Here is a 23,679-nt window from a genome sequence, read left to right on the forward strand (position 1 = left end):
TTTGGCTTCTTTTTGTGACCACACACTTTTCATTAGTTGTCCAGGTGAAAACTGATTAGAGCATCATCCAGTCATTAGTTTGGAAAATCTGCCACCTGTGACTATAAATACATAAAATTTTGCTTGCTGCAAGCAATTGGTTTGAGTAGGTTCCATTTGCCCTATTGGTCACAGATGAGCCACTGGTACACTTTCAGACCCCAAGTAAATAATTTAAAGTCTGTCATCAAGTTCCAGCAAGATGAGAGGAGCCTCGGAGAACCGCCGGCCTCCTTTCCGGGTTTGTGTTTGGAGTCACCTAAATCAGAATCCTATGAAAGGACTCATCCAGAGGAGGGAAGGGGGCCCCACAAAGAGAGACTCCATCCCTTCGCACTGCAGCCTCCACTTCCACGTTGGCTTCTCACTTTTCAGTCTCTCAGTCTCCATTTTGTTGTTTCATATTGAGTGGATTTGGTTGCCAAACACAACTGCAGTGAAAGTGAAAAACAGAAGACCCCCAAGGCACAGGAAGATCAACAGGATTACAGGTATTGGCGGTGAAAAATCACTGCATTCAGTCCACTGCCCTTGGACACAGGAAATAAACTGAAATCCACAGAGAATTAGAGCATGGACTAAAGACAGAGCTATGTACACAGTAAAGAGCACAAAAAACCTCTGATTCTTTTTTCCCACACCATTGTTCACCCACAGGCAGTGGTGACCCATCTTCTGAATACATCTTTTGCAAATACTGCAGTGATGGGCATGCTCAGGCTTGATGCAGCAGCACTTTGGGCACTTGTAGATCACTTCACCAGGTTTCAGCTGTAGACTCTCCATGTACTATTTTGTAGCATTCCCTTTGGGCACTGCCCCCCTCATGAGTTATTTCTAAACAGTGCTTGAGCATTTTGAACCTTTTCTTCAGGATCTTAAGGTGCATGCTGTCCTATGTGAGAGGGTCCGAGGCCTAGGCAGGGTCACCAGCGCAGCAGCTCCTCCTGCCCTGCGGTGATGGCGGCAGTGGCTGAAGCGACTGAGGCAGGGATGCATCATGGCTGGACGTGGGCAGGCCCTGCGGCTTGGCTTGATCTTCCTGGGTGGGTCTGAGGGAGCAGCGGCCAAGCAGATGCCGGAACCCAGCTCCAACAGTATCTTTTATTTCTATAAGATCTGCTACTTTTAAATTTACTTTTGAAAATTCTTTATGTGCTTCTAGAGTCTTCTTCACATCCTTTATGTCCTGAGCTATGCCATTGTTTTTTTGTGCATACTGCTTTTATTAATTGCTCCAATTTCTGAGTCTTCTCTGGCTTTTTATTTTGGATGTTTGGGTTGTCCATATCTTCTAGTTTCTTCATATGCTTTATCATTTTCTTTTGTTTTTGGTATCTTGGGGTTTGCTTAACTTGATATGATTCTTTTAGAATATGCAGGATTATTTGAACATTTATCTATAATTTGAAGTGCACTTTCTATGTCCTACCAGCTGATGGCACACTTTAGCCACCTCTTACCCTCAAGCCAGTTCTTCCCCAACTTTTTCTATTCACTGAGTGGATGTCCAAACCATGTGAAAATCCAATCAGTGCACCAACTTTCCATGAGCATTGGGGACTGCCATCTCTGTGGGTAAGTGGGGCATGCCCTGTGCAGTTTGGCATTGAGTCCACTCCAGGACACAGTGATCCCAGCCATTCCTGGGGCCCTGGGTGGAGTACTCTGGAGCTGCAGAGCTGCACATCTCACCTTCCATCTCTAATGCCCCCACAGTCCCTGTCTGCCATGTGTCAGCATGTCCCTGGGATTGGGGCAGGGCTTCTGGACCTTCTGTACAGTGCTCTTTCCTCTAGGCTGTGCACACCATATGGTTTTGTGGAGGGAGAGTGGATGCTGTCATAAGTCTGCCTTTTCCCAAATTCCCTCAAGGAGCTTCCAACTGTGGGGCTGTGAAGATTTATCTCCCCAGTCAACTGCAGAGATGGGGCTCAGAAAGCTGCTTGCTCCATGCTCGATGGCCAATTCCCAGCTCAGCTGTCAATGAGGCTGTGAAGGGTTATCTCCCCTGCCAAGTGCTGAGTATGGTGCACAGGGCATAGAAGGCTGACCCCTTTCACGCTTGTCAGCCAGCTCCAACTGCCCGTTCCCCAGTGGCATTCTGGGTTGAACACTCACCAGTCTTAAATGCAGTCTCTTGGCTTCTCCAGCTATGTACTCATTATGTGGTGTAGAAGTCCCTGCCCAGCTGATGGAACCCTGGAACTGCTGTTCTGAAGCACTTTCAGTTCTTTACTGTTTTTCATGAAGAAGAATTTTTCTCTGTCTCTCCCAATCCACCATCTTCCCAGAAGTTTTTTCTTTCACTTTTGAAGGATAGTTTTGCCAAATATATAATTCTTGGTTGACAGATTAGTTTTTCTTTTGGAACTGTAATTATGGTATACTACTGCCTTTTGGTCTCCATGGTTACAGATGAGAAACCAACTATTAGTCTTATTGAAAATACATTATACTTGAAGAGTTATTTTTCTGTTGCTGCTTTCAAGTTTCTCTCTTTGTCTTTGTCTTTAGTTGGTTTGATTATAACATTCTTCAGTGTGGATTTCTTGGAGTTTATCCTACTTGGAGTTTGTTGATCTTCATGGATGTGTAGATTTATGTCTTTCATCATATTTGGGTGTTTTCAGCCACTATTTCTTCAAATTATTTTTCTGTTCCCTCTCTCTGTTTTCTCCATTCTGGACCCCCATAATGTGTATGTTGATATACCTAATGGAGACAAATAGCTCCTCTTAGACTCTTCATTTTTCTTTACACATTTTTCCTTTCACTTCCTCAGACTAAATTATTTCAATTGTCCTACCTTCATGTTACTAATTTGTTTGTCTGCTTAAAATCTGCTGTTGAAGTGCTCTAATTAATTATCTTTGTTACTTTATTTTTCACTGCCAGAATTTCTACTTTGATTCTTTTTTACAATTTCTATCTCTTCATTGGTGTCCATTATTTGTGCATCCACTTTTTCCTTTTGGTCTTGGCTCTTTGATTTTCTTTAGCTCATTAAGCATATTTAAGGCTGTTGATTGATTTGAAGTATTTTTCTAGTAATTCTAATGTCTAGGCCTCCTCCTGGAAAATTTCAATCAATGTATTTCATTCCTGTGAATGGCTTAATGCCCTGTTCTTTGTGTGCCTTGCAAAGTTTTATTGAAAACTTAGCATTTTGAGTACTATAATGTGAGGACTCTGAAAATCAGATTCTCCCCATTCCAGTGTTTGCTAATGTTAGTTATTGAGGGTTACAGTCCTCCATTTGTTTAGTGACTTTTACAAACTATTTTTGCAATGATTGTAACTCCTCCCCCCCCTTTTTTTGGCTGTTATGCTTTAAATGAAAGGAGGTTAAAAATGCATCAGTGCAAAAGAATGTTTTGCATACCAATTAGCATAATGATTAATGTAAATTTAGGAATACACAGTGGTCACAAACTCAAGAAAGAAACTCCACAAAGTTTCCTGCACTATTATATTTTAGAAAGGCTTCGTAAGTTTTAAACAAACACCTTTATCATTATAGTTCTAAATGGTATTGGTGGTGGGGCGGGGGATAAAAAAATAGGAGCCTCTTTTTAGCTGGGTTCCTAAGAATTCTAGTATAGCTACATGGAAATGACACTGGGACTGTGAAGTTTCCCCAAAAGGGATAGACTGTAGATGACCATATCACAAACTTAAAAAGTATTTCCAAAATACATAGGCAGTTGAGAGCTTCATAGTTTAAAAGCCTAGAATAGAACTTTCTCATTTTTGAGAACTTTAAAACATAAATCTAATTTCTTTCCTACAGAGAAACTTTTTAAGGCATGGACATGACTTTAAGAAGATTGAAAAAACACATTGATAGCTTTCATAAGACTTCAATAAATATTCCAAGGCACAAATGTTTAGAACAGCCTATTCACTAAAATATCAGTGCCTTGTACTTTTGGAGGTGCCAGCATGCTTTGCTTGCAGTGAGAGAACATGTAATGCATTCCTAGTTAAAAGCACTGGGTGTCAAGCTCAGCAGTTTGTCTTCCATTTACTCAGAATTCACCAACCATCCCTATAAGAGTGAACAGTTGAAGTGCTACATTTCCCATATCTTTACCTTTTTGCTTTTTTGTAAGTCAGCACTGAGGCCCTTTTGCCTGTAGGTCAGCAGAATATTTTGAAAGAGGCTAGGACTACATTGAATACAGTCTTGAAAAAATACAGAACTCTCCTACAAGTGCTCATCGGACACTTTAATAGCATTTAAAAAAGGAATAAAGCGAAATTTTGCAGTAATATAAAACTGACAAATAAGCTAAAATATTTTATAATTAATGTCAAAAATTGCCAAGATTACTGATACACATTTTGTTAAGGAAGAAAATTACTATATTAGCAAGGCTATTTTTGTGAAATATACCATTTTAGATCACTGATGGAAGAAAATCCATAGCAAAGGAAGCATCTAAAGAAGTTCATCAAAAAGGAAAATTTGGTAGCTTTATGATACATCAAAACACTTTTCCACAGAAATATTTCATTTTTAAAACTACGGTGCTTTAATGTACTTATAGTAACAACCCAATATAAGGAGACTTAGGAAAAAGACCTATCCAACAAGATGCTATGTTTCTACTGTAAGAGTGAATTAAACAATACTTCTGTAAGAAGGAACTGAATCACCTTAGCATCAATTTAACAAACAACTTTTTTCTTTTATATGGTAATTTATAATTTGAAGGCTTTTCACTTCACTAGTTTAAAATTAGTCAGGAAAGGAAAGAAGCTGACTGATCAAACTCAGAAACAATGATTTGGCAAGCTGCAGTCACTCTAGTTCAAGGATGTGCAATAATCTGTACAAAAGTTGCTCGAGTCTTGGTATTCCATTCTTCACATCTGTAGTGGAGTCTGATACAACCACATTCCTTTATAAACTTTAAGCTGCATACAGGTAAAGAGCTCACAAACTGCTGGGAGGCCTTAACAAGGTGGGGGAAAGTTATGTTCTTCCTGTAGGGGAGAAGTAAGTAATACTTCCTGGGCCTTCTTTCAATGTAGCCACGTGTCTTCTCCAGAGGAGAACTGGCTGAGATTTCCTGTATTCTTTCCTGGCAAGACCCAGTCAGCTGTATTAAAAGGATACCAGGAAGTGGCTGTGGGGCTCACAAACATTTGCTTGCTTGTGGATACCATTTCCTGGGCAGCTTTGTCCTTGGTACTAGGCACTTCCTTGAGACTTCCTTCTTTGCAAGAAGATATGATGAGCCATTCTGACAAGGGACTATTCTTTTTGATTTGGAAGGAATCAGCAATTCTAAAAGGTTCCATTGCCTTTGCTGCCTTAACCTGTTCTGTTGCCTCTTTTCTGGAAGGACAGAGCCACATATTCAGGGAATCTTTAAGCTTCTCAGGCTCAGGTTTGGGATCCACAGGCATCCCATTTTTATCCTTTCCTTCTTTCACCAGAAGCCACTTACACAAAGCATCCTTCTCACTATTTCATCACACTCATTCTGAAAAACTTGTGCAGAGCTCACTGGCTTTGCATACCTTCTCTAATTTATATGGTTTTGGATGTGTCTGGACAAGCCAATCTGCAGTAATCTTGCTGGGAGTGGACAGTGGTTTCTTGGCCTCTAAGTGGTCATTCAGGTACTTCAGATTTCCCAGGTTTTCAATCTCCACACCTCTGAGTTGGTTGCCCCAACAATTGGTACAGGAATTGGGCTAGACAAGCCAATCCCTCACACTATAGACTTCCAGAAAATCTGGAACAAGAGCTTAAACTTCTCACTGGTTTCACAGCTACCACTCTCAGGTTTCTCTGGCTTACTGGGTTCCTGGGGAGTCACCAGCCAGTCAGAAAGGTCCATCTCATCTTCATCAAGAAGCTTTAGGTTGCTGACATTTTAAACTTCAATGGAGAAAGAACTGGCAATAGAATAGCTGTTACACTTTTGGATACTTGGTTTTGCAGGAGCATCTTGTTGCTGACTCTTTTTTTTTTTTATTAAATTCAGTTTTATTGACATACATTCACACACCATACAATCTTCCATGGTATACAATCAATTGTCCACAGTATGATAACATAGTTATGCGTTCATCACCACAATCTATCTCTGAACATTTTCCTTATATCAGAAAGAACCAGAACAAGAATAAAAAATAAAAGTGAAAAAAGAACACCCAAATCATCAAATCATCCCCCCATCCCATTCCATTTGCCCTTTAGTTTTTATCCCCATTTTTCTACTCATCCATACACTAGATAAAGGGGGTATGATCCACAAGGTCTTCACAATCACACTGTCACCCCTTGTAATCTACATTATTATATAATTGTCTTCAGGAGTCCAGACTGCTGGGTTGGAGTTTGGTAGTTTCAGGTATTTACTTCTAGCTATTCCAATACATTAAAACCTAAGACGTGTTATCTATACAGTGCATAAGAATGTCCACCAGAGTGACCTCTCGACTCCATTTGAAATCTCTCAGCCACTGAAACTATTTCATCTCATTTTGCATCCCCCTTTTGGTCAAGAAGATACTCTCAGTCCCATGATGCCAGGTCCAGATTCATCCCTGGGAGTCATATTCTGCATTGCCAGGGAGATTTACACCCCTGGGAGTCAGGTCCCATGTAGCGGGGAGGGCAGCGAGTTCACCTGTCGAGGTGGCTCAGTTAGAGAGAGAGAGGGCCACATCTGAGCAACAAAGAGGTACTCAGGGGGAGACTCTTAGGCAAAATTATATGCAAGTTTAGCCTCTCCTTTGCAGTAATGAGCTTCATAAGGGCATGTCCCATGATCGAGGGCTCAGCATATCAAAGCGCCAGTCCCAATGTTTGTGACAACATCAACACCAGTCCAGGTGGGGAAGTCCAACACTTTCGCACCTTCCCCCAGATCCTCTGGGCTGGGGAGGGGGAGGCTATAAATATATTTTTTATTTTCTGCCCAAATTACTCTGGGATGTGTCACTATTTCACTCCAGCCTATACTAACCTACCGTATCTCACTTCCTATTCAAAGTTCCATGCAATTGTGGTATTTGAACAAACTGACTGTAGAGTTGTACCGTTTAGAAAATTTAGATCCTGTACCAAATAGATATCTCTTCCTTGGTATCATATGGAAGTTGAAGTTTTAAAACACAGTCAGTTTCAACCTTTACCCTTTGGCCTGGCTTGCCCTGGTCTTAACCAGACCTGCTTCATTCATATCACTAATTGAAGTCTGGGCTCTTTTTCAGCTTTTTTTTCTTTTTAACAGTGACTGTATGCACTAATACTGACATTCATATCTGCCGAACTCTATCTAGCTCTGAATTTCAGGTGTCTCAGAGATACGCATTGTTCCAGAGACCAATCAGGTTATACACTAAGAGATCAGCATCTCAAAGTTTAGAGATAGGCATTACAATTCAGGGATAGAGTTAACTGCTGTAAGAGCTTATAATCTAGGGACTATTAGAATAATTATGTCCACGTTAGGCTATGTTCTAAGATTCAATTCTGGGTTTACACATTGCAGTTAGTCCATATTGGTGAGGCATTAAAGTGTTTGCCTTTATTTCTGGTGTACTTCACTCTAATACTGTATACAGGATCCATTCACCTCATTGTGTGTCTCACAGCTTCACTCCTTCTTGTAGTTGCTCATTGTTCCACTGTATCGTACACCACAGTACACCACTCCATTCTTCAGTCAATGTAGCCTTAGGTCATCTTCACCCTTTGCAAATCATGATTCCTGCCTCCATGAACACCAGTTTGCAAATGTCCATTCACGTCTCTGCTCTCAGATCTTCAAATGACATACCCCATAATGAGGTTGCAGGACCTTTTGGTACCCACATACTTAACTTTTTGTGGAACAACCACACTGACCTTCAGAAAGGCTATACCTTTCTACCTGCTCATCAACAGTAGATAGGTATATCCCTCTCACCATGTTTTCTCCTACACTTTTACCTCTCTATATATTTTTTCCTACAATTTTATAGAGTTATATTCACATACCATACATTTATCCACAGTGTACAATCAGTTGTACATGGTATCATCATAAAGTTGTACATTTATCACCACAATCAGCACTTGAACATATTGATTACTACAAGAAAAACTGTTTTTTTTTAGCAATAAGAAAAAAATTATAAAAAGAAAAATAATGTCATACAATACAATATAATAGTAAGGACAGCAAATAACACCACTACCAAGAATCCCATATTCCTCCCCTATATCCCCCTCTCATATACATTTAGCATTGGCATATTGCCTTTGTTACATTTAATGGAGGTATATTGCAATGTTACTATTGACCATAGCCTCCAGTTTGCTTTGATTATGCTTTTTTCCTGAATACCATCCCTTTTTCAACTCTCTACATGGTTGACATTCATTTGCTTTCCCACATACAAAAACATTTTTATATTTGTATATTTAGTAACAGTCATTTGCCACTCCTGTTTTTGCCACGTTATACAGTCCCAGTCTTTATCATCTATCTTTACCTCTAGTGTCATACATTCTCCCATCCCACCTCTTTCAGCTTTACTCACAGACATCTTTGTTCGGTGGACTTACAATACTGTGCTACCATCACACAGTATTATGCTATCTATTTCTGGATCTATGCAATCTATCTTAAACATTCTGTAGTCCTTCAGCATCAAATGGCTGGTCTCTGCCCTCTTTCTATCTCCTGGTCACCTGTGTTGTCAACTTTTAACTCCCAAAGCTTGTTCATTAATGTCTGTTCATATTAGTGAGACCATAGAGAATCTGTCCTTTTGTTTCTGGCTAACTTCACTCAACATAATGTCCTCAAGGTTCATCCACATTATTAGATGATCCATGTCTTTGTTCTGTCTTACAGCTGCATAATATTCCATCATGTGTATATACCACAGTTTGTTTATCCACTTGTCCAATGAGGCAAATTTGGGCTGTTTCCATCTCTCGGCAATTGTGAATAATGTTGCAATAAACATCAGTTTACAAACGTCTGTTTGTGTCTTAAGTTTCAGTTCCTTTGAGTATATACCTAGCAATGGAATAGCTGGGTCATATGGCAAATTTATATTTAGCTTCCTGAGGAAACTCCACACTGTCTTCCAGAGTGGTTGCACCATTCTACATTCCCACCAACAATGAATAAGTGTGCCTCTTTCTCCACATCCTCTCCAGCACTTGTCATTTTCTGTTTTTTGGATAATGGCCATTCTGGTAGGTGTGAGATGATATCTCATTGTGGTTTTGATTTGCATTTCCTTAATATCAAGTGAAGTTGAGCATTTTTTCATATGCTTTTGAGCCATTTGTATTTTCTCTTCAGAAAAATGTCTGTTCATGTCTTTTGCCCATTTTTTAATTGGATTGTTTGTCTTTCTGTTATTGAGATGCAGGATTCCTTTATATATTTGGGATATTAAACCCTTATCTGATATGTGGTTTCCAAATATCATCTCCCATTGTGTAGGTTGCCTTTCTACTTTTCTGACAAAGTCCTTTGATGGACCAAAGTGTTTAATTTTGAGGAGATCCCATTTGTCTATTTGTTCTTTGGTTGCTCGTGCCTTGGGTGTGAGGTCTAAGAAACTACCACCTATCACAAGATCTTTAAGATATTGCCCTACATTTTCTTCTAAGAGTTTTATGGTCTTGGTGCTAATGTTTATGTATTTGATCCACTTTGAGTTAGTTTTTGTATAAGGTGTGAGATGGGCATCCTCTTTCATTCATTTGGAAATGGATATCCAGTTCTCCAAACACCATTTATTGAACAGGCTGCTCTTTCCCAGTTGCTTTGGCTTCACTGCCTTATCAAAGCATCAGTTGTCCATAGATGTGAGGGTCTAATTCTGAACCCTCAATTTGATTCCATTCAGTATATCTGTCCTTATGCCAGTACCATGCTGTTTTGAGCACTGTAGCTTTGTAATATGCTTCAAAGTCAGGTAGTGTGCGACCTCCCACTTCATTCCTCTTTCTCAAGATATTTTTGGCTATTCGGGGCAACTTACCCTTCCAAATAAATTTAGTTATTGGTTTTTCTATTTCTGTAAAGTAAGTTGTTGGGATTTGAATTGGTATTGCATTGAATCTGTAAATCAGTTTAGGTAAAATTGCCATCTTAACTATATTTAGTCTTCCAATCCATGAACATGGTATGTTCTTCCATTTCTTTAGGTCTTGTTCAATTTCTTTAAGCAGTTTCTTAAAGCTTTCTATGTAAAGATCTTTTGTGTCCTTGGTTAAGTTTATTCCTAAATACTTGATTCTTTTGGTTGCTATTGTAAATGGGCTTTTTTCTTGATTTCCTCCTCTTCTTGCACATTACTTGTGTATAGGAACACTACAGATTTTTGCACGTCGATCTTGTAGCCTGCTACTTTGCTGTATTCATTGACTAGTTCTAGTAGCTTTGCTGTAAATTTTTCTGGATTTCCTACGTATAGAATCATGTCATCTGCAAATAGTGAAAATTTTACTTCTTCCTCTCCAATTTGGATGCCTTTTATTTCTTTTTCTTGCCTAATTGCTCTAGCTAGAACTTCCAGCACAATGTTGAATAACAGTGGTGATAGTGGGCATCCCTGTCTTGTTCCTGATCTTAGAGGAAAAACTTTCATTCTCTCCCCATTGAGTGTGATGTTAGCTGTGGGTTTTTCATATATTGCCTTTATCATATTGAAAAAGTTCCCTTCTATTCCTATCCTTTGAAGTGTTTTCATCAGGAAAGGATGTTGAATTTTGTCAAATGCCTTTTCTGCATTGATTGAGATGATCATGTGGTTCTTCTGCTTTGATTTATTGATGTGGAGTATTACATTAATTGATTTTCTTGTGTTGAACCAGCCTTGCATACCTGGAATAAATCCCACCTCGTCGTGGTGTATAACTCTTTTAATGTGCTGCTGGATTCAATTTGTGAGTATTTTGTTGAGGATTTTTGCATCTATATTCATTAAAGAAATTGGTCTATAATTTTCTTTTTTTGTAGTATCTTTGTCTGGTTTTGGTATTAGGGTGATGTTGGCTTCACAGAAAGACTTAGGTAGCTTTCCCTCTTCTTCAATTTTTTGAAGAGTTTGAGCAGGATTGGTACAAATTCGTTCTTGAATGCTTGGTAGAATCCACATGTGAAACCATCTGGTCCTGGGCTTTTCCTTTTTGGGAGCTTTTTGATGACTGACTCAGTCTCTTTACTTGTGATTGGTTTGTTGAGATCATCTATTTCTTCTTGAGTTAATGTTGGTTGTTTATGCTTTTCTAGAAAGTTATCCATTTCATCTAAGTTGTCTAGTTTATTAGTATATAGTTGCTCATAGTATCTTCTCATTATCTCCTTAATTTCTGCAGGGTCTGTAGTTATATTTCCTTTCCTGTTTCTGATTGCATTTATTTGCATCTGCTCTCTCTTTTTTTTTTGTTAGCCTAGCCAGTGGTCCATTGATTTTATTGATTTTCTCAAAGAACCAACTTCTGGTTTTGTTGATTCTCTCTATTGTTTTCCTGTTCTCAATTGCATTTATTTCTGCTCTAATCTTTGTTATTTCTTCCCTTCGGCTTGCTTTGGGGCTAGTTTGCTGTTCTTTCTCTAATTCCTCCAGGTGACCAGTTAACTCTTCAATTTTTGCTCTCTCTTCTCTTTTAATGTAGGCATTTAGGGCAATAAATTTCCCTCTCAGCATGCCTTTGCTGCATCCCATAAGTTTTGATAAGCTGTGTTTTCATTGTCATTTGCCTCGAGGTATTTACTAATTTCTCTTGTAATTTCTTCCTTTACCCACAGGTTTTCTAAGAGGGTGTTGTTCAGCCTCCATATATTTGTGAATTTTATGACCTCCTGCCTTTTATTTATTTCCAACTTCATTCCATTGTGGTCTGAGAAAGTGTTTTGTATAATATCAATATTTTTAAATTTGTTGAGACTTGCTTTGTGATGCAACATGTGGTCTATCCTAGAGAATGTTCCATGAGCACTTGAGAAAAAAGTGTATCCTGCTGTTGTTGGATGTAGTGTTCTATAAATGTCTGTCAAGTCTAGTTCATTTATCATACAATTCAACATCTCTGTTTCTTTAGTGATCCTCTGTCTAGATGTTCTATGCATCGATGAGAGTGGTGTATTGAAGTCTCCAACTATTGTTATAGAGGTATCTATTTCCCCTTTCAGTGATCACAGTGTTTGCTCATGAATTCTGGGGCATTCTCGGTTGGTGCATAAATATTTATGATTATTATGTTTTTTTGATGAATTGACCCTTTTATTAATATATAGTGTCCTTCTTTGTCTCTTTTAATTGTTTTACTTTTGAAGTCTAACTTGTCTGATATTAATATAGCTACTCCCACTTTTTTCTGGTTGTTGTTTGCATGAAGTATCTTTTTCCAACCTTTCACTTTCAGTCTATTTTTGTCCTTGTGTCTAAAGTGAGTTTCTTGTAGACAGCATATAGATGGGTCCTGTTTTTTAATCCATTCTGCCAGTCTGTGTCTTTTTATTGGGGAGTTTAATCCATTTACATTTAGTGTTATTACTGTAAGGGCAGTTCTTTCTACTACCAATTTGTTTTTTGGAATTTATATGTCATATCTTATTTTTTCCTCTCTTTGCTTTTACCTTTCCTGATAATCTTCATTTCTGCACTCTTCTCCAACTCTCTCTCTCCTGTCTCTTCCTATCAGCCTGTAGCACTCCCTTTAGTATTTCTTGTAGTACTGGTCTCTTATTCACAAACTCTCTCAGTGCCTTTTTGTCTGAAAATGTTTTAATCTCTCCCTCATTTTTGAAGGAAAGTTTTGCTGGATATAGAATTCTTGGTTGGCAGTTTTTCTCTTTCAGTATCTTAAATATATCATGCCACTGTCATCTTGCCTCCATGGTTTCTGCGGAGAAATCTGTACAGTCTTATCGACCTTCCCTTGTTTGTGATGGATCGCTTTTCTCTTGCTGCTTTCAGAATCTTCTCTTTGCCTTTACATTGGACAATCTGACCAGTAAGTGTCTTGGAGTAGGTCTATTGGGATCTATTCTACTTGGGGTATGTTGTACTTCTTGAATCTCTAATTTTCTGTCTTTTATAAGAGTTGGGAAATTTTCAGTGAATATGTCTTCTATTACTCTTTCTGCCCCTTTTCCCCTCTCTTCTCCTTCTGGGATACCCATAAGACGTATATTTGTGTGTTTCATGTTGTCATTCAGCTCCCTAAGACTCTGCTCATATTTTTCCATTTTTTTCACCATCTGTTCTTTTTTTTTATATGAATTCTAATGACCTGTCTTCCAATTCACTGATCCTTTCTTCTGCCTGTTCAAATCTACTGTTGTGTCCCTCCATTGTGTTTTTCATCTCCTCTATTGTGGCCTTCATTCCCATGAGTTCTGCCGTTTGTTTTTTTAAGTTTATGAATTCTTCTTTATGGCCATCTAGTTTCTTCTTTATATCTTTCAGCTCTTTTGCTATATCTTCCTTCATTTCATTGAATTTATTTAGCATTAGTTGCCTCAACTCCTGTGTCTCAGCTGAGCTATTAGTTTGTTCCTTTGGCTGGTCCATATTTTTGTGTTTCCTGGTATGGCTTGTTACCTTAAGTTGTCTAGGCATCTGATTTTCTTGATTAGTTAATTTTGGAGCTTGTTTTCTCTTTTACCTAGTGGTTTTCTTGTTGGTTGGCTTTGTTCTCTGGCCTCTGTTATTCAGTTCAACTTATTCTAGACCTCTAACTTAGGTTCTATTTAGTTGATCAGAATTTTTCCCCTGTTGTTTTTCCTGTTTCTTGCTCTGCCTCTATGTAACCTTTTTGTGAGTGGATCTCCTCAGATATGGTCAAACCTAGTAAGATTTTCCCAGTCTAGTGAGGCCCAGGTCTCATTGGGAGGGTATGGAGTTTTCCTGAGAATGAGACCCTCCTATGAGGCCTTTAGAATTGGTGCTTTTCCTCTCCTGTCCAGCAGGTGGTGCTTGCAAGCCTGCAGCTCCCCCACCAGTGTAAGGAGGTATGGAGCCTTTAGTTCTCCTGGTGACTCTGATCCTGTTGGGGGCATGGCTGACTGAAGCCGGAATCTGAATTCCAGCCCCTGGGGTCTGAGTTCACAAAAGGAGGACTGGCAGTTGACCTGGAACTCCCTCCACTCTCCCAATCCTCAGAACTCCAGTTGTCTCTCAGGGGCACTATTCCCTTCTCCCCTCTCCTCTTTGAGGCCTCTCCAGGTAGATTCCTTGGTCAGCCTGAGTTGCCAATTAAAGACAGGTGTGGGAACCTTCAGTAGTGAATATGGAACTCAAAGATGCTGTGGGTACTCTGTCTCCCCCCAAGCCTGGCTTAGTCCCTCAACCTGGGCTTTCTGATAGAAAATAACCACATATGCTACTTTTAGATTAAACAAAAAAATAGAAAAGAAAAACAAGAAAAAGAAAAAAGAAAAAGAAAAAGAGTCCCTTTTAAAAGTCTTTTCCCAGCCTGGAAGTTTTGTCAGTGTCAGAATAGAGCATTTAAAGATATGCTTTGGGCTATTGTCTTATAATTACTCTCCAACAGCTTCAGTTCCACCCCTGCCAGGGGCTATTGAAATGCAAAAAGATAAGGGATCAGTGAGAAGCCAGAAGGGGCAAAATGTAGAGGCAAAAAAAAAATGGCTTTTCTGGAGTCTGGGAATGGGTGCCCACTTTTACGTGCCCCCACTTCTCAGAGACCAGCCCTTCTTTAGCACCCCCAGCTCCCAAAATTAGTTAATTAATTTGTTAATTAATTCTGCAGTTGAGGCTGGGTTGAGCCCCCCTTCTTGCCCTCAGCAGACTGCTGTTTTTTGGTTTCTTTTTTCCCCTTTCAGGGAGCCAGCAGCAAGACAGTCTGTGAGGTCTGGGTGGGGAGGAGCGCCATACCCCTGGTCCAGGGAACTTACAATGCTTGCTGCAATCTCAGCTTTTCCTCCAATTCCAAACTTGCGTCCGCTGTGTGACTGGTTACTAGAAACATGTGACTGGTTACTGGAGAACCCAAAAACACTGTTTCATATAGTTCTTGGGTAACTGCCAGCTGCTCTAGGGCAGAGATGAAATTCTGCACCTCATCACTCTGCCTTCTTGCCCCACCCTCTGCTGCTGACTCTTGAGGAGGCAGTTTTCCAAGCCCTTTAGGTTACCCCAGATGTTAGTGAAGAAATTGCAGGCCCTGGGGGTAGTTTGACTATTCTCCAAGGTCTGCTTCAGGGAGAGCCAGTCATGGGGGTTGGCACTGGGCATGAGAGGAGCCTGGTGACCATTAGCAGGTTTGCTTTTGAGGAGCCACTCACCAAGAGGGACTGCTGTGGTGCTGGATGACAACTTCTGTTCTGGCATTTGGATATAACCTCTTTTCTCCATGAAGAGCCTGATAGTTGATGAACTAGCATGAGTCATCAGGTGCTCAGGGATTTGGATGGCCTTGAGGAACCCAAATGTAGTAATGGTCTGGCGCAGAGCAGTTGTATCTGCGTCAAAGAGCAGGAGAGTGGAATCTTAGGGTTTGAGGGTCAAACTGCCCAGTATCTCCAGACACACCAGACTTGATTGACTAGCTCTTTGTTTTGGGTGCACTCCAGTTGATGAATAGGACAAATGAACTGGCCCAATAGCCAGGAGAGCTGTTGCGCTTGTGCTGAAGTGTCTCTTCTTTAAGCTGATAGATGAGAGCTACCTGTTCATACAGCCACACCTCACAGCTTTGAAGGAATTCCAAGTGAGGGCTTATGCAGCTGTAAATCTGGGCTTTGACCTCTCACGACTTATCTTTAATTTGCTGTTGGCAGCCCAGAAAACTCCACCAATAGCAAGCTCCAGGTCCCTCCATGCATCTGAACACCTCAGAAGAGGTTCTCTGTTCCTGGAGCAGCCACTCTTGTTCTGAGGTGTACTCAACCTGCTCACTGTTCCTTGGGACATTTCTTCTTTATGCCATGACCTCTTTCTTCTTGCAGACCTGTCACCACTGTGGGTATTAGCCAGTGAGAAGGAGGCCCCTTTATCCCTGGCCTTCTCCCTAAGGCTGCCGGGAATCAACCGGCCTTCCCCACCCCCATCCGCACACAGCACTCCCCCGCCCCCACACTACCCCCAGCCCAGCCCGGCCCGCCTTGCGTGTCACGCACCCGCCCCTCAGCGGGCAGGAGCATGCACGCCTGATTGTAATTCTTGTGTATGGTCATTGATGTCTACTCCGTTATCTCAGTAACCAGTCAGTGACCTGACAGAGATTTCTTTAAACACCTAGAGACAAAAAGAAAAATATAAATACTACTCTGTAGTCTTTTCAGCTTGGCTCTGATCCGGAGCACTCCTTCAACACTAAGCCAGACCACCTATACCTCTGCCTTAGCCTTCACTTCTTGCTGTGGAACTCACATATCTACCTAAGGGGCAAGACTAGAGTCCTCTCAGGTCTTTTCTGAGCATGCAGCTAGTCCTGGGCATGTGCAGTCTATGCCCAAGAATACATGGTGACATTTTTGAGCCCTTGTTTGCCCAAGAAACTTCCTTTTTCAGCCTTCTCCTCAGGATTTTAGATATGTTTGCTACTTCCCACATCTGCCACGTCTTGCCTCAGGTGAGCATGGGAAGTGTATGTCTTTGAATCTTTTGACACTTGCAGCTGCCACCCTGAAAGTCCCTCCAGCCTAGGAGGTAGGGAATGAAGCAAAGTTAGCTTCTGTGATGGTCCATTGGGGAACTTCCAGGCAGGTCAAAATGCACAACCCCAGTATTTTAAGAACAAGGTTCATATTAGCACCCTGGCACCAGCAACTCACATCAGGAACAAGAACAAAGCTGTTGTCCACTAGCCATTGCCACCATTGGGCTGGTAAATGAGGGATGGAAAATAAGTGAGAGAAAATGCAACATCTTACCAAAGTTCAGCTGTTCTTTTCTTCATTAAGCACACCCATGTTTGTTGTATATTTTTATTAGATTCCAAACATTCTAAAAAAGTTGATTCTGCTGGACTTTTCCACTTATGGTTATTGCAGTGGGAAGATGGATTCTTTGTGCAACCTACACTGCCATTTTCTGGGGCATCCTGTTACCATACAATATTTTGTTTGCCTTTTATTTCCCCTCTTATGTTATACACTCTGTGACAAGGGCCTAAGAGGTACTCAATATATATATTTCAAAAAGAATTATTGAATACTTGTATAAAAACTCAGCATCAATGGAGCATAATATGATTTACTTGTCATTTACTCAACATTCAGTAAACATTTATTGTGCATAAAATTAAGTGCTAGGGCTAAGGAAATAAAACAAATAGAGTCCTCTGTTTTCCCACTCCCGTCAAAGGAAATTTGAAATATATGGAGGTATGTCTGGTTCTCAAATATTAGGTAGAATTTTAGAAGTACAAGTTTTAGAATGCAGCTTTCCAAGCAATCAAGAACGGAGCCTAGGAATGAGAATAAATCAAGTGCAGAGAAGAAATAAGCAATAACTGCATAATTATTTAGCCTATCCAGAGCTAGGTTGATGTTAACAGGGTTCAAACAATCCACTGTATTCATGAGTATCAGTCTGGTAGGTTAAATAGAAATTCTATTTGATTTGTTTCACTAACAACATGATAATAGGTAAAAGCAAAATAGGAATTATTTCAAATTTTTATTAACAAGTTAACTTACAATTTTGTATTCCTTTTTCTAACTCACACAAGTGTGCCTCTTTCCTGCACCAGCTATTCAATATTTGCCCCTCAGATAATCTTTGTCTCATTCACTTTTTCCCAGTGATCCTTTCCCTGAATCCCAGTACTCTCAGAGGATGTTTGCTACTGCACAGCGCCATCTGCTGGGGATGATTTGGAACCAACAGCAGCCTGTCACACAGATTGGGTCTTGTTTAGCCCTCCATACAGGTAGATTATTGCTGACATAATGGTATTAGGAAACTCTAGCAAAAACCACTGTAATAATCCATTCCCTTTATTAGAGGTATACCTAAGTGACATCATTATAGAGAGAAAAGCCAGATAAAACCCTCACTGTTGTGTGTGCCATTTGAAACACATAATGTACTATAATATGTAGATTTACAGTATTACAGTATATGGCCAATAAATACTGTATACTGATAATACTCTTAAATCAGGTATAACATAAAATATCTCCATATTTGAGAATGTTAAGAAAAAGCACTTATCTGAAGTCAGAAAATATGAATATTTGCTTTGTGAACTTGGGCAAGTGCCTTCCCATTAGTGACTCTCAGTTAAGTGCTAATTTTTTCCACCTTCCTCGGGTTACTACTGTTGGGATAAAGTGAGATAATGGAGGTAAAAATATCAGTGAAGGGTTAAATATATACAAGTGACAGTAGTCTTGTTTAGCTATTGTTATTGGATGATACTTTCAGGTACACAATTATTTGTTCGGGGCTCTGATATTACATAAAGCAGGATTACAAGTATACCATCTTGTTGGATTGGAAAAATGAGATAAAAGGTCTATCGACAAATCTCCTAGTGATCTTGGGGTAGCACGTGATCCCTCCCTCCAAGGATAATACCCTTCCTCCAACCCGAACTGCCGCAGTCAACAAGGGCTTGGAGTGACTCAGAGAAGTTGCTTATCTTAGCTTAAAGAGGTGGCTTCACCACTGGATGGTCAAAAATGTGCTTGAGGGTCCATAGATATAGTCAGTGTAGCTTCTTCCTCTGCCCTCACCTCAGTACCCACAGAGCAGGTCATGGGATCAGCTCCTCACCACATCCATTAGGCCATAATTGCACACTTTGCTTTAGTGCCCATTTTCTTACTTAAGATTACTTGTTAATGCACATTTTATCTTGAGTTACCTTTTAAAAAGAAAGAAAGTTTCGGAAGGGGGGAAGGGTTAAGCTTAGAATGACTGTAGAGAAGAATGAGTCCCAGTGTCTTCTTCTTAAAATGAGAAAACCAATGACCAGAGTAGGAAAAAACTGCAATTTACTCCTGATATCACAATGAGGCTGACCCTGAGATAACTGAACTCCCAACAGGTGTTTTATTTGTTTGATTTGTTTTTGTTTTGATTTGCTTTGTTTTGTTCTTATAGTACCAGGTATTGTCCTGGCTTTGTGTCCTCTCCTCAATCTATAGTCCAAAGAATAATTCTATTATAGAATGTAACACACAAAAGGATGGTATCTGATGGCAAAATAGCTACTCCTTGATGTATAAACGTGGATTACAAACATGGATGAGAAGTTCCAGCAGTATTGTTAGAGAAGGTGGGGACTTGGATGTCCATGAAGGACAAGTCTGCCTGCATGTATTGGAGGAAGGGCAGTCAGGCTGAAAACAGGGTCCAGAGATGATGAATGCTGTCCACCCAGACAGGTGTTTGGTGTCCTGAAGGTCAAGGAGGTGATAACCCAGGTGATGACCAAGCACGTGGGCAGGCAGTGGCTGGGGGTCTGGGCCCAGGCAGGCTATGAAATCATATAATACTTTCAGCTACTAGGTAGAATTACAAGTCATGGTGCCAAGAGTCAAGAATAACCACACTTATCTGTAAAGAACTGGAGATTTGTAAAGAGTCAAGGAAAGAAAATTAAGTATAGGCCTGGGGAACAAGAACAAATATTTTGAAAAAATGGAAAAATATTAGACTCTGACTTTTTTTATTTTTATTTTTTTTTTTTAATCATCATTTTATTGAGATATATTCACATACCACGCAGTCATACAAAACAAATTGTACTTTCGATTGTTTACAGTACCATTACATAGTTGTACATTCATCACCTAAATCAATCCCTGACACCTTCATTAGCACACACACAAAAATAACAAGAATAATAATTAGAGTGAAAAAGAGCAATTAAAGTAAAAAAGAACACTGGGTACCTTTGTCTGTTTGTTTCCTTCCCCTACTTTTCTACACATCCATCCATAAACCAGACAAAGTGGAGTTTGGTCCTTATGGCATTCCCAATCCCACTGTCACCCCTCATAAGCTACATTTTTATACAACTGTCTTCGAGATTCATGGGTTCTGGGTTGTAGTTTAATAGTTTCAGGTATCCACCACCAGCTACCCCAATTCTTTAGAACCTAAAAAAGGTTGTCTAAAGTGTGCGTAAGAGTGCGCACCAGAGTGATCTCTCGGCTCGTTTTGGAATCTCTCTGCCACTGAAGCCCATTTCATTTCCTTTCACATCCCCCTTTTGGTCAAGAAGATGTTCTCCGTCCCATGATGCCGGGTCTACATTCCTCCCCGGGAGTCATATTCCACGTTGCCAGGGAGATTCACTCCCCTGGGTGTCTGATCCCACGTAGGGGGGAGGGCAGTGATTTCACCTTTCAAGTTGGCTTAGCCAGAGAGAGAGGGCCACATCTGAGCAACAAAGAGGCATTCAGGAGGAGACTCTTAGGCACAAATACAGGGAGGCCTAGCCTCTCCTTTGCAGCAACCGTAGACTCTGACTTTTAACAATATAAATTGGCCTGGTGGCAGCCTCTACCTTCTAACTTTCACAGGACTGTAACAGAGAGTTTGTGGGATTCCTGAATCTAGTTCTCAACCAGGAACAGGTATTATAGCCTCTGACTCCAGACAGTGATCACAACAATGGCTGCTAACTCTGATTTTGTACCTGAACTTTTTAGAGCAGAGTTGGAATTTTACTGAGTTTTGAGGACTGCCCAAGATCTAGAGGGACCATGGACTGATCAGCAAGCAGGTACAGGGAAGACTCTAAGGCTGAGCAGCAGCCTTCCCTACTCAGGTGCTAACTCTGACCTCTTGGAAGTGTATATCAGGCAAACACCCAACAAGATGCCTCTACCCTGAGAAAACACACTGTCATGGTGCAGTACTTGGAAAATTATCTCATGTGTCTATCCACTGGCTCTTTATTGATTTCTCAATCAATGACCATGGACATGTCTGTTTCTGGACCCAAAGGCTACAGGGCCTAATGGCTGCACAGACCAAGGTGACATCTGGACTTGGCCTCTGTAGGTGAAGGAGACAAGCTGGCAACCTACACGTGAATTCCAGTGTAAGCATCCTGAAGCCCAGAGCTGCAAATTCTAGAAGAGAAGCTTCCTACCTGTAGGTCTTCTTAAAGTTTTCAACTCCAGAAAGGCACTCAACAGAGGTATCTGGATTTAAACTCAAGGGAAACAAGCAAGAGGCATCCTTTGCTAGACACAAAAGTCTGTACTGCAAAGCATGAGCCCAAGCAGGACAAATATAGGGAATCCTGACTTTTCCTGTTTCAGGCAAAATGAAGACTGCTGCTTCTAAAGGTCTATATTAGTGATGTTCCTTCCGCATGGTTGGTTATTAACACTGTCTGCACACTCTGAACCCCTCACTGCACAGATTTGTACTGTTGTTTAAATTGCAACCTTGGTCCTTGTGCCAGGCATCAAGCAAAGGAGGGTGGGGGCACCTTAGCGAATGAAAGGAGGTCTGCAATGTACTGCAAAATTCCACTGCTTCAACTATTGGAGACTTGTATGTTTAATATTTAATGGGCACAGGTATAATTGATCATTTTAAGTCTTTATTTGCACAGATTTTAAAAGCAACCAACACAGCTGCCTCTCTGTTGACCCTGTGGGGTAAATGTTCCTGGTCAGTGACCTGGAAGCAGTCTAGACTCATTCAGAACAGAAAACTTCCTCTTCAGATTAAGTGCCTTCTTAGGAAAACATTAAGCTCAAATTTGAGTCCCATCTGGAATTATCCATTTTTACTAGGATAATACTGGATTTGAAGACAGGCAGGTATCTCAGGAAGAATTCTAGGAGGAAAAATTTTGTCTTTATAGAGAAATCCCTGGACATTGTCACCTTTGGATTCTCTTATGTTCAACACACATTTACAAGAACCTATTGCTGAGAGGGTCTGAATCAAATAAGAAAACTGATGCATATGAAGTGCCTAGCAGAGTTCTTAATAAATGTTGGTTAATATTTATATTAAAGAACATATCATTATTCAAATAATAAATTTTAATGTAGAAAATTTAGAATATCCAGATAGTATCAAAGGTAATAAAATCACCAGCAATCTCATGTCACAGAGACAATCCCTATCAGCACTTCCATTCATTTTTTTCCTAGACTGATTATTAGTATAATAATAGTAGATATATAAATTATATTTTCCAAGTACTTTGTGAATAACAAGGTAGCCATCCTTGAGAGATTGGGTGGAAAGAGTAATGATTCAAGTCAAGAGACTAAGATTTTTTAGCCTAAATCTTCAATGAACCACTACTGCTTTCTGACCTTGAGATAGTCTTTCACTCTCTAGTCTTCATTTTCACCTCTATAAATATGCAAATAGAACTAGACAATCACTAATGTCCCTCTACTAAAAACAAAAATTAGAAACAAAAATCCTGCTATCTTCCTTTCTCTTTTGTTCCATCTTCACCCTAGCAAACAGAGATATAGAAAGAATTAAAGTGGCTAATATTTATGAAACTGATTTCTAAAAAAACCAAGAAGTAAAATTAATTCTCATATAAATCACATTTTATATTAGTGAACCTGGTGTATATATAGTTAAAAATACACACACACACACACACACACATTCTTGGTAGTATCAGTCATCAAGTAGTAAAAAAGATACTCAAATGTAAGACCTGACAAAGTTTCAGAAATCAGAGAAGCTCTAAAACCACTTGTTCTCTTAACTTGTCAGTGAAAAATTGATGAATTGTGCCTGCTCAAGCTCTGAGCTAAGGTCAAAGCACCCTTGAGAAGACAAGAAAAAAGAATAAGTGATTTACAGATAAGGCCAGTAGCCTTGGCACCAGGAGCTTTTGTTTTCTTAACTCTAGCCCCTGGGAGAGGAGTGTGCCTCAGCGGGCACAGACTGTTCCCGAAACAATGTTAGCCACACGCCAAATTGGAGCATAGCCAGATTCGGGCTACCACGCTGAATTCCTGCTTACCGCCCATGGGCACACACAAAAGGCAGGCCCAGGTTACCACAGCCTCCCAGGTAAGGACCAAAGCTGCTATTTGTCTTCATTTAGCGAACGGGCCATTCTTCTTCCCCCTGCTCCCTAACCAATGGCTGTGAAATTTGCCTGGAAAAAAATGGGACAAAGAATAACTCAAAATTCTGGGCTCCTCTACCTTAAGAAGTATTGCCAAATTTTACCACTTACTCTCCATGTCACCCTGAGTACCTACTTTTTTTTTTTTCTGAATAGCTATATAAATATAAATAGAAATATTCTCTGAATATGGAAAATAATACATCTCACAGAAGATAATTTAGAAAATCAGAAGAATGGGTACTCTGCAACTGTTGGCTTCATTGTGTGTGTGTGTGTGTGTGTGTGTGTGTGTGTCAATCAGGTCAAAACTATTGATCATGTGTCTGAGATCTTGAATAGCCTTTATTTTTTGCTTGCCTAATCCATCTAGTCTTGAAAGAGATGTTTTAAAAAGTTTTCAGATTTGTTTCTCTCTCCTTATATTTCTACATTGTTTATTTATGTTACATGAAACTATTTAATTAGACACATATTAATTTAGAACATCCATGCCTTCTTATGCTCAAGTATCTCTATCACTAATAATTAATTTTGCTTTGATTGGTACTTTTTTTCTGATATCAATATAGCTATAGGAGTTTCTGTTTTGAGGATGTATGCATTGT

At 40.0% G+C, this 23,679-nt stretch overlaps 2 pseudogenes; both read right to left on the reverse strand.

Annotated features, from left to right (window-relative positions):
• Positions 1 to 213: 213 nt before the first annotated feature.
• On the reverse strand, positions 214 to 867 carry LOC119518927 (annotated as a pseudogene).
• A 4,044-nt stretch (positions 868 to 4,911) lies between these two features.
• LOC119519000 lies at positions 4,912 to 15,957 on the reverse strand (annotated as a pseudogene).
• Between the last annotated feature and the right edge of the window lie 7,722 nt (positions 15,958 to 23,679).

This window comes from Choloepus didactylus, chromosome 1 (genome assembly GCF_015220235.1).
Source record: "Choloepus didactylus isolate mChoDid1 chromosome 1, mChoDid1.pri, whole genome shotgun sequence".
Classification (NCBI taxonomy): domain Eukaryota; kingdom Metazoa; phylum Chordata; class Mammalia; order Pilosa; family Megalonychidae; genus Choloepus; species Choloepus didactylus.